Source organism: Triticum dicoccoides, chromosome 5B, assembly GCF_002162155.2.
Source record: "Triticum dicoccoides isolate Atlit2015 ecotype Zavitan chromosome 5B, WEW_v2.0, whole genome shotgun sequence".
NCBI lineage: Eukaryota > Viridiplantae > Streptophyta > Magnoliopsida > Poales > Poaceae > Triticum > Triticum dicoccoides.
This window is the reverse complement of record NC_041389.1, coordinates 400,211,712-400,223,613: the sequence shown is the minus strand read 5'-3', so window position 1 is coordinate 400,223,613 and position 11,902 is coordinate 400,211,712.

The following is an 11,902-nucleotide window of genomic DNA, read 5'->3' as shown; positions in this document are numbered from 1 at the left end:
AGCGAAAATTCCCTGCACCAAGTAGAGATACTACTTGTGCTTCCAAATATCCTTAAACCCAGTTTTTGCCATGAGAGTCCACCATACCTACCTATGGATTGAGTAAGATCCTTCAAGTAAGTTGTCATCGGTGCAAGCAATAAAAATTGCTCTCTAAATATGCATGACTTATTAGTGCAGAGAAAATAAGCTTTCTACGATCTTGTTATGGAAGCAATAAAAGCGACGGACTGCATAATAAAGGTCCATATACAAGGGGCAATATAAAGTGACGTTCTTTCGCATTAAGATTTTGTGTATCCAACCCTAAAAGCGCATGACAACCTCTGCTTCCCTCTGCGAAGGGCCTTATATTTTACTTTATGTCTTTTACTTTATGCAAGAGTCAAGGTGATCTTCACCTTTCCCTTTTTCATTTTATCCTTTGGCAAGCACTTTGTGTTGGGGTGATCCTGATATATATATATATATATATATATATATATATATATATATATATATATATATATATATATATATCCAATTGGATGTAAGTTAGCATGAACTATTATTGTTGACATCACCCAAAGGTGAATACATTTGGAGGCAACATTATAAGCCCCTATCTTTCTCTGTGTCTGATTAAGACTCCATAACCACAAGTATTGCGTGAGTGTTAGCAATTGTAGAAGACTATATGATAGTTTAGTATGTGGAGTTTGCTAAATCAAAGCTCTGACATAGACCCTTCCTGAAAGTAAGATAAATTGCAATTGTTTGATGACTAAGAATGAAGTTTGCAAGTTTTCAAGAAAGTTTATGGTCTATGCTTTAACATGTGAATAGCTTGTTACTTGATTATGAAAAGTTTTATGAGATGAATTACTGTTATGACATATAAACATGCTAGAAAAGGTGATTGAAATTATCATTGATCAAACTTGTGCACCTGCTAGCATTCACACTTCACAAATTCTTTCTTTTATCATTTACCTACTCAAGGACGAGTAGGAACTAAGCTTGGGGATGCTGATACGTCTCCAACGTATCTATAATTTATGAAGCATTCATGCTATTTTATTATCTGTTTTGAATGATTACGGGCTTTATTATACACTTTTATATTACTTTTGGGACTAACCTATTAACCGAAGGCCCAGTCCATATTGCTGTTTTATTGCCTGTTTCAGTATTTCGAAGAAAAGGAATATCAAATGGAGTCCAAACGGAAAGAAACCTTCGGCAGCGTGATTTTTTGGAAGAATATGATCCTGGAGACTTGGAGTTCACGTCAGAAGATCCTCGAGGAGGCCAGGATATAGGAGGGCGTGCCCCCTGTCTCGTGGGCCCCTCGAGCACCCCCCGACTGACTTCTTTCGCCTATATAAGTCCACGTACCCTAAAACATCAAAAAAGAAGATAGATCAGGAGTTCAGCCGCCGCAAGCCTCTGTAGCCACCAAAACCCTCTCGGGAGCCCGTTCCGGCACCCCGCCAGAGGGGGGGATCCCATCTCCGGTGGCCATCTTCATCATCCCGACTCTCTCCATGACGAGGAGGGAGTAGTTCACCCTCGAGGCCGAGGGTATGTGCCAGTAGTTATGTGTTTGATCTCTCTCTCTCTCTCTCTCTCTCTCGTGTTCTCTCTCGTGTTCCCTCTATGGCACGATCTTGATGTATCACGAGCATTGCTATTATAGTTGGATCTTATGATGTTTCTCCCCCTCTACTCTGTTGTAATGGATTGAGTTTTCCCTTTGAAGTTATCTTATCGGATTGAATCTTTAATGATTTGAGAACACTTGATGTATGTCTTGCCGTGCTTATCTGTGGTGACAATGGGATATCATGTGCCACTTGATGTATGTTTTGGTGACCAACTTGCGGGTTCCGCCCATGAACCTATGCATAGGGGTTGGCACACGTTTTCGTCTTGACTCTCCGGTAGAAACGTTGGGACACTCTTTGAAGTACTTTGTGTTGGTTGAATAGATGAATCTGAGATTGTGTGATGCTTATCGTATAATCATGCCCACAGATACTTGAGGTGACAATGGAGTATCTAGGTGACATTAGGGTTTTGGTTGATTTGTGTCTTAAGGTGTTATTCTAGTATGAACTCTATGATATATTGAGCGGAAAGAATAGCTTCATGTTATTTTACTACGAACTCTTGAATAGGTAGAACAGAAAGGATAACTTTGAGGTGGTTTCGTACCCTACCATAATCTCTTCGTTTGTTCTCCGCTATTAGTGGCTTTGGAGTGACTCTTTGTTTCATGTTGAGGGATTGCTATATGATCTATCTATGTTATTATTGTTGAGAGAAATTGCACTAGTGAAAGTATGAACCTTAGGCCTTGTTTCCTACCATTGCAATACCGTTTATGCTCACTTTTATTAGTTTCTACCTTGCTGTTTTTATAATTTCAGATTACAAATACTCATATCTACCATCTATATTGCACTTGTATCACCATCTCTTGGCCGAACTAGTGCACCTATACAATTTACCATTGTATTGGGTGTGTTGGGGACACAAGAGACTCTTTGCTATTTGGTTGCAGGGTTGCTTGAGAGAGACCATCTTCATCCTACGCCTCCCAAGGATTGATAAACCTTAGGTCATCCACTTGAGGGAAATTTGCTACTGTCCTACAAACCTCTGCACTTGGAGGCCCAACAACGTCTACAAGAAGAAGGTTGCATAGTAGACATCACTCTACAGCATGCATGGCACACAAAATTACTACATGATTCTATGAAAATAACAGTTGACTGAAAACAAATAGGCCAGTCCATTTTTTCTGCATCGTCTGATGTACAAAGAACGGGCAGATCGCCTTCATCTACCTCCAGCCAGTCAGTGTTGACGATCTTCCTCAAAACACTAGCGACCATCGGCCCAGTATTCCTCCCCTGCCTGCGCCCTCCCCTAGACCTCACCGCACCGCCATGCTTGGCACCGCCCCCCGGCCATCTATTCAAGCCCCGCCGACCTCCAGATCGGGCGCAAGCAGCTCCTGCGTCCCACACCCCTATGATAGACACCGATGCGCCGCTTCCCCAGGGAACAGGCGGACTAGGTGCTCCGCGCGCCTAAGCGAGTACTACTTCTTTTAATTGCGGTTCAACTGACCCTGAATTGAAATCTAGACGGGCTACTAACCTCTAGCAAAGGTGAAATAGTAAAGGGAGGAAACCTTGTGCATTTAGTATCATGAAGAAGATGCAGTAAGAAGCGCTCAACTAGTTTCTTTCGTGGGATGAATACGGTGTGAGCAGAGATGTAAGATTTTCACGAATAAGGGAAGAGGAGTACCTCTTTTTGCTGGCAGTGCTGTGTCCTCCTTCTGTTTTTCCAACGATCTTCTTGTGGTTCGCTAGAAACGAGAAGTTGTGGAGGATGGTGGAACCTTGGACGAACCCATGGCCAAGTTGTTGAGTGTGGTGCGGTGACTGTCTGTCAGCGGCGGGGAACATGATCCGAGGCGGCGAATGACAGCGTAGCGGGAACAACTCCAGTGTGGTGGACGGTTGCGACAGTGGAGCGGCAGCAGTGAGGCGCATGCCGGCGTGGTCGGAGTGGTTCTGGTACGGTGCACGTCGGCGTCGGCGTCATGGAGGCAGCTCTGCCTTGGCTTCAGCTGCTAAGTCCTTGAGGGCGTTGTGGTTGCAGTTGCGTTGGACGATGACATCGGGGTACTGGCTCCAGCGTGATGGAGGAGGGCGGCGGTGGATTGGCCGCTATGGGGTGGAGGACGGAGGTGGCTGGGGTTTCGCGGCTGGTGGAGAGGGTGTTTTCATGCCCATGGAGTATGAATGGGGAAACAGAGGGAGGCGGGGAACTAAGGGGGAACAATGTTTCGGTTTGAGACGCGCTTGTTTGAAATTTGGGGAAAGTTACAAACTTTGCCCCCATCTAAAATTTCGGACATATTGCGGGTTGGGGGTAGGACAGCCATGTCAGGTGTCCCAAATGTGGGCGGGATAGATTTCGGCCGAGCGCATGGGTGTTTAGGAGCCCACGGTGTAAGAATTCTTCTCGGAGGCGGTTGAGACTGGCGTCTTGGTGAAGTTACAAACCTACCCCGGTTTAGACCTTTGGACATCGGGCCGATAGGCTACACGGGCCAGAGTGAGGACAGTAATTTCCTACCACCAAACATTAGTCTCGAAAGGTTTCGGGTGACCAGAGACCTATTTGGCGCTTCGTTCAATATTTGGGAGCAGAAGCATTAACGTTTTCAGTTCTCTTGAATTGAACTTTCAAGATTTGTCAAACTTCACAAATCTTTACACTTGAAAAATCCTAAAGCTACAATTATTTTGGAATGGAGGGGGTACATTTGAATATACATTGTACACGAGTATATATTAAAAAATATGCAACTTACCTCAGTTCATGCATCGTTCCAGATATGCGTATGAATTTATATAGCATGTTCAAACTCACAACAAAGATTGATGCCCCCTTTTACATCTGATTTACAAATGCCATTATCTCGGGTTCAAATAGATGAATGCACTTCCTATGAATTCGAATCTTCAAAACCCCCTTTATCTTGAATTCGACATGTATTCTATTTCGTAGCTAGCAATTTGGAATGTATCCATGCAAGTGACAAATTTATAAAGTGCTTCACACTAACAACATGGAGTGCACTAATTAATGCTTATATATGAATTGCAAAAGCATCCATTGCTTGTATTTCAAACCGCTCTCACTCTATGGATCGATAATATGAAATAAACACATGCACATGCTAGAATTCAATAGAGTATGGGTGTCTGATAGACCGATTTTCGTCCATACGCAATTTACAAAATTCATGATCTCATCCAAAAATAATAATGCCATTTACACGTAGATGCACTATGCCTCAGCCCGTTCTCACAAACGCGTTATATATCTCTCTATCTAACGCATAAGTGCACACACTTTATATGCATCGGCATTTCTCTTTCACACATGCTCACAATCTCTCTCAGGGTGTCGGGGTGTCTCACACACATGCTCTCTCTGTTTCTCTCTCTCTCTCTCTCTCTCTCTCTCTCTCTCTCTCTCTCTTTCTGACTACTATGTACCACTCTTTTCACTAATCTCAGTTGGAAAACACTATTTCTCTCACATGCATATATACACACGCACGGTCTCTACTAGCCCTCTATACGCACATATATGTGCCTACCTGTCTCCCGCACGCACATTATCTTTAGGCCTCTCTCGCACACATTGCTCCCCCCCTAGACACACCTCTCTCTTAGTAGTTGGCAGATATGATTTCATCATATCATTCGGTAGGATATCCCTGGCTGTTAGGCTGGACGGTAATACGAGGCAAAGTTTTACCCTAGTTCGGACCCTTGTAGTTGAAGAAAGAGCCTACTCCTGGTACTGTATATTAGTGATAGGGGTGTGTACAAAGTACACGTGAATACTAGGCATTGTGCGTGTGTGTATACTATCGATGAACTAGCCCCCAAGCTTCTATAACATACTGGGGGCCTAGGGTTACAAATCATATATAGTCGGCTTATCACCAGTGGGGATAGAGTCCTCCGCGACTCTGGTAGCTTCGTGTTATACGCCGAGTCCTCCACATGGGTCTTCGTATAATGCGTCTCGGTCCAACCTATATGTGGCGCAGGATGGAACCGACCCATGAGTCTTCATGTTGATCCACCACAACTAGAAATGATGTGCCCACCACACCACACATGCAATCGGCCACTAAGAAAATAAGCATATACAATAGTACAACAGTATCTAGCTCATGATACATCTCCATATTTTGTTGATGACACCGACGGACTTTGCATTTGATGCGTGCTCGGTATTTTGTTGACGACACTTACGGTCATTGTATTTGAAGCGAAAGCATGATATGGTCACTGTACTTCAGAATAAGCTCATCACGGTCACCACATACATTTTGTCGTGCTAACCAACATGTGGTTGGATGGTTAGGAGGACAATGGTTTCTCGAGCCCACCAAGGTTAAAGTCCCGGTGCTCGCATTTATCTTGTGTTAATTTTAGTATTTTCCGGCGATGTGTGTTCAGTGGGAGGAGACGTTCCACTCGACTACGAGGCACCTATGGTGACTTCATAAAATCTCAAAATCATATATGCTGGCCCACTCTCTCGAAGGTGCTCATAGGGGTAGGGTTCGTGTGTGTGCAATTATAGCGGTGAGTGCTTACGCGTATATATGAGACCTTGCGTTTGTACCATGTTAAACAAATACATGTCATGATTATACGGTCACTGGCTCACCCGTAAAACTCTGTATTTTGTTGATGACACAATCAATTGACCAGTCAAACATTCCACACTGTGCAACTAGTGTTGCACCATCGGGTCGCGTAACCGTGGGGCCCACCTGTCAGCCCGTATATGAAAGAAAGAAATGGTAGTTTGAGTCTGTACTATGTTAATAAAATAGGAGTACATTTTAGGGTGATCATACGGTCACTGTCTCACCATACAGCTCCGTAATTTGTTGATAACACGATCAATTGACCAGTCAAACGGTCCACATTCAGCAGCGCACATTACCATAGGGCCCACCCGTCAGCGCATATATTAAGGACAGAAATGGTAATAAATTAGTGGTCGGTGGGTATTCGAAGTCGTGAGACCTCTTGTTGGCGGTCGCTGGCGGTTGGGGGCGGGGCGTTGATTGGGAGGTGGGGTGGGGATCGCCGGAGAAAAAGCTCGGCGCGGGAGGGCCTAGAGGGATGGCCGGTGCGGCGGCGGACCGGCGGTGGGGAGTGGTTTCAGGGAGGGCTGGGCGGCATGGTGGCACGGGCTGGCCGCGGGCGGCGGGGTCTGGCGATTCAGCCGGTGGTGGCTGGCGGCTCAGGGGGTGGAGTTTGATGATAAACCGGAGGCCCTTGATTTCTTATCCAACGGCTGGAAAATCTAATGACCAGAGATGAAAAAGTCAGTCGACTGACGTGTAGCCTCACCCCGCACGTACACATGCACGCACGCAAGACACGCATGCATGCAGGCGTGCAACACTGACACATACACATAACCTACACAGGCACACATGCTGGCGTGCAACACTGACACGTACACATGCACTCACAAACACACGCACGTACGCACCCATGCATGCAACACTAAAACGTACCCTTGCACGCGTGCAACACTCGCACGCTTGCATGCACATAGCACACGACGCAAGACACACGCTCAACCTATACGTGCATGCACCCTTTGTTAAGGACATGGATTGTTGTGGGTTTTAACCAATCTTATCTATGATAAGCAGAACATTGATGTTTGCAACGGTCTTTATGAATCCCAACGTATCGAATGGGCTATCAACATAGTAGGCTTATCTACATGAAAAAGATGACGTCACACTAAATGAACAAGCATCGGTTCATGAAATGCCTGCTTCTGACCATCCTGGCCCACCAAAGGTTCCTCTGCTGTGCGCTGCCTGCATTGGGTCACTCACATGCAGGCCATGTACCCAAAGATCCCACACATCAGTGGAAGAACGATGCGGTGTCCTAGGTCAGAGTCGAGGGTGCCACTCGCTGCACGCCTGGCTGAACACGCCTTGTTGCCGCATTGAAACGCCTCCATGAAACCCGCCTGTGTGGAAGCCGAGAAAGCCACTCTGGACACACGTCCGTTCATGACCGGGCCGGCATTAAATGCAACGCCGGCCGAGCTCCTCCCGTACGCCGTCTATTTAATCCTATCTAAACGAGGCCAAACGCCGGCCAAGAATGGCACACCTCCGCCGCTCCCCTATCTCCTCCTTCACCATTTTGTCCACTCTTACAATGGCTTACGAAGAGTAGTTATTCCGCATCCAAGCCGGCTGGGTAGCCCACCGGATACGAGCTATGCAGCTCGCTAATCCACCTCCTTCCCCTCGCCCGACGGAGCCAGTTGCCTCCCCAAGCCGGCGCGCGGTTCAGCAACTCGCTGCTCCAGGCCAGCTCGACGAGGAGCGGCGCATGGGCGTCGTTGCTGCCGTCCACGCCGCCACCTTGTACCGCGCCTCCCGTTGATGTGGCCGATACTCCCATGCCGGCGGCCGCACCATGCAAGCAGCGACAGAAGTCGGGTGCGCGGAGAGCGACGAGTCGGTGGCTAGCGCCTCCGCGTCCGCTGCCATCATCGAGGAGAACTAGAACACGGGAGGCCGCTGCCGCTTGGGTCCCATGAAGGCCACCGCGGAGGCGACGCCGGCGTACACAACAGGTGTCTTGCCGGATCCTTTTGTTGCGAGGACCTTCATCGACCCTGCATGGGATCCATGGAAGAGGGGCATGTTAGGATGAACTTGAGCCGGTGCTAGCCATAGCGAAGTAGTGGCTGGTGATGAACTCGAACCGGTGCCGGCCACCATCATCTTCGGCATTAGCCAATGATATCAGTTGGGCAGTGGGCAAGCGAGCCGTCCTTTGCGCTGAAGCATATACCTTTGGGGCTCCTGGTAGTCTGTGATCGTTTTGCCGGACATGAGGAACACAAATCGATCAGCGGGCGACCATTTAGGCCAGGTATTATATACCTGTGCTGTCCAGAACTAGCACCGCGTAGTTCATTTGAATGTAATGAAATCTGTCATGTTTGTATGAAAATCCAGTATTTTATATGGTTTCCATCGTTGTTTATATGAAATATCAGTTTGTCTACGTGTTTGCGTGAATTTCATCCGGTTGAGTTGCTGTCATAATGTGTGCGGCTACGGTTGGATGGTGTAATTTGCGGGTCGCCGGTCGGTCTGCAGGCGGCTTGGGCAGCGTTGTGGGACAAAAAAAACACAGCTCGCGCGAGCTCGTCTCCAACGTGCGCGCTGGAGGATGCATGACAGCATGAGCACCCGAGCCATTCCTCGTTCATCGGTGGCAAAGGCACCAGGGACAAAAGGGTCGCCAATATTTTGGCTACCCGGGCAAGATCCAAACAGCCCCTCCCAACAGATTCAAATCCCTCGTTCGCCGTAGAATTTTTCCACGCGTTGTTTTCATGGACTAGCAAGATGCCCGTGCATTGCATGGAACATCAAGATGCATTTTTTTACAAACTCCCGCATGCATGCAAGAGATAATCAATGTCCTCCTTTGCTAGTACCACGAGGCAAACACCATTAATATTGCATCGATTAGTGTTAGTGGCCTTGTATATCTGCAAATTGTAATTTTGATAGGGGCCCCTTGTATATAAAAATGGAGGGAGAAAGATGAGAGATAAGGTGAGGAGGAGTGGGGCGTGGTGGTGACTGGTGGTCGGACTGGGCCGAGGCATGGGGGTGGACGGCGCATTATGTCTAGGTTTGTATCTCTCTCTCACACACCCACGTAGGTGGGGGACGTGCACGAACAGAAGAGGTGCACGCACGGCGCACGTACTCCTGTCTCTTTCCCAACCACACCCGCACGAGTACACGGTAGAGCTCATTTCTGTACGAAAAGGCAGCCCACGTGGTAATTTGACACATGTACTGGTTGTCCACTTGGTGGAGGGAGGATCGTCTACCACATGTGAACAAACAAATTGTGACTTGACGTGTTATGTTAAAAAAGAGGCAAACCATATGGGGCCTACCTTAGAGGCAAGGCTCTATACACTGGAGTACTTTTGATGTGTCCCGTCAACTCGTAGAACGAGGAGAAGCTTGCTTAGTATGCCGTCTCCCCCGCCCACGGGCGCGGTGGCTCGCAGGATGAGGTGAAGCTTGCTTACTAGTAGTAGTAGTACTACTACTGTACGCCTTACGCACGCTCCCTTGCCCACGCGCGTTGTGGCTCGCAGCACGAGGAGAAAAGTTTACTACTCCCTCCGTTTACTCCTTGTCCCTACTACGTACCTTGGTTAGAGAGATTATCATATTGTTTGGAATATATATGTCCTTTAGTACTCCCTCCATTTACTTATACAAGGCCACTATAAAAAATACATTTTGCATCTATACAAGGCCAAAAATAGTAATTGAGACAAAAGTTACTACTCCCACCTTTCCAGTTTATGGCTCAATTTCAAAATCTCTCCAACCAAGGTAGACGGTGAGTGGTCAAATTAATTTCATAGATTGCACAAGTAATTAGTACACTCATTTTTCTCAAGAAGTTATGTTTACCAAGGCATTAATTAGAACGAATGCATGAATGACCACTGAATTTCCATGAACTTCTACATGCATTGGTTAGTTTCCTCTTGACACTGCTTGCATCGGGTGATCTAACGCACCTCAAAATAGAACATGTAATGGTACTACTACTAGTAGTAGAATTGAGACTTATCAAACAGAAAAACGAATGTTTTTTAGATGAGCCCTATAAACCCTAGTGGGTACGTACTCCGTAAAAACAGATTTTCCAAAACTAAGTCGCTCCCTTTCATGAATTCTGTAGTATACTCCTTTGTCGACGCTCCCTTTCATGAATTCTATACTTCTTGTCACTGACATGTGGGACATATAGCAACCGGGTCGACGTGTCAAGCAAACACCAAATAACGGTGCAGAACAGCAGGGGGGATGCACCCCACTCGTACCGGCCCAGTAGTAGTAATGAGCAATGAGACGTCAAATCACAATGCCGCACCTTCCCAGACGGACGAAGCAACCATTATTTCACACTTCAGTTCACCATCATCTCAAACCACGTAGTATTGCTTCTGCCTCAAGAGGGAAACACACATCGCCTTGGTACATCATGACACGTGGGACTGCATGACAGGCCATGCTCCCCCGCCGATCGCTCGGTAAAATCACCTCATTTTTTCTATACTTCCTCCTTATCGGTTTACTACATGGCATGCATGTCGTTCTAGGTTGAGAATTTAACTGGCTATATATGTGATGAACAGTACTCTAGCCTTTTAAAAAATTTATACTTTTGTATAGTAGTAGTATCGATGGATTGCGCCATGGAGCAAAAATTGAAATTAAAAAAAAGGTGCTACATATAGAAAGTGCTCGTCGCCAAATTATGCATATAGTACTATTAAAAAAAGCTAGTACGTGCTTAATTGGGGTGCTAAATTCTATTAAAGAAATACTAGTAGTATGTAGTACATACTGAAGAGTTAAAGTAACGAGAAGAAACATAACATAGTTCTGCTGGGGGCTCAGCACAACACACCCCTCAAATTAAATTAAGCACACCTGAAATTAAACTTTGCAACTATTCCGGCAGACACTACATTAGAACCACCATGAGCAACAACACTGCCACCTTACTCGGAGTCCTCGTCCACGTCCTCGACTTCGTTCTTGTCCCTCTTCCTCTTGGCCGACACTTCTTTGCTTGAACCGCACATTTGGCTCTTGCTCTTAATCCAACCCTTGTAGATATTGAAACAAAGGTAGCGATCCATTGCAGCATAGTGGATGTGGTCTATATCTAGTACATTCCGCTGCCATGCATGATGATGAAAGGTGTAATGAGGTTTCTCCAGTTTACGGTACGAAGGATGAACCATGGCTCCTGCCAGGGTCAGCATTGAAGGCTGACGAGAGGGCAGCAGCCGATTCTTCTGGAGGTCGAAGGGGTTGCCTACAACGAGGCCTATCCGACCCAGGACTTCTTTGTCGTTCGTAAAGTCTACAGTAACGAATTTGACTAGATTGCTCTCGAGGAAGTTCTTAAAATCTAGGCATTCAACATCGGCATGGCATATGTGGTAGACCAAGCATAAGTCATGCACGCAAACCTGGATCACAGCGGGCTTCTTCCTCTCTTCGTCCTTTAGATCATTCTCTTGTCCCAGGACTGTGGTGTACTAAACATCTAGCCCAGCGACCCACTCATCATCTGAGTTTTCGAACATGCGTCTGAAGCGAGAAAGGCATCGTCCTTTCACCGTCGCGGAAGAACAGGTGTAGATGACGTCGAACTCATCGCCGATGATGGTTCTAACCTTGTACTCACAGCCGATCATG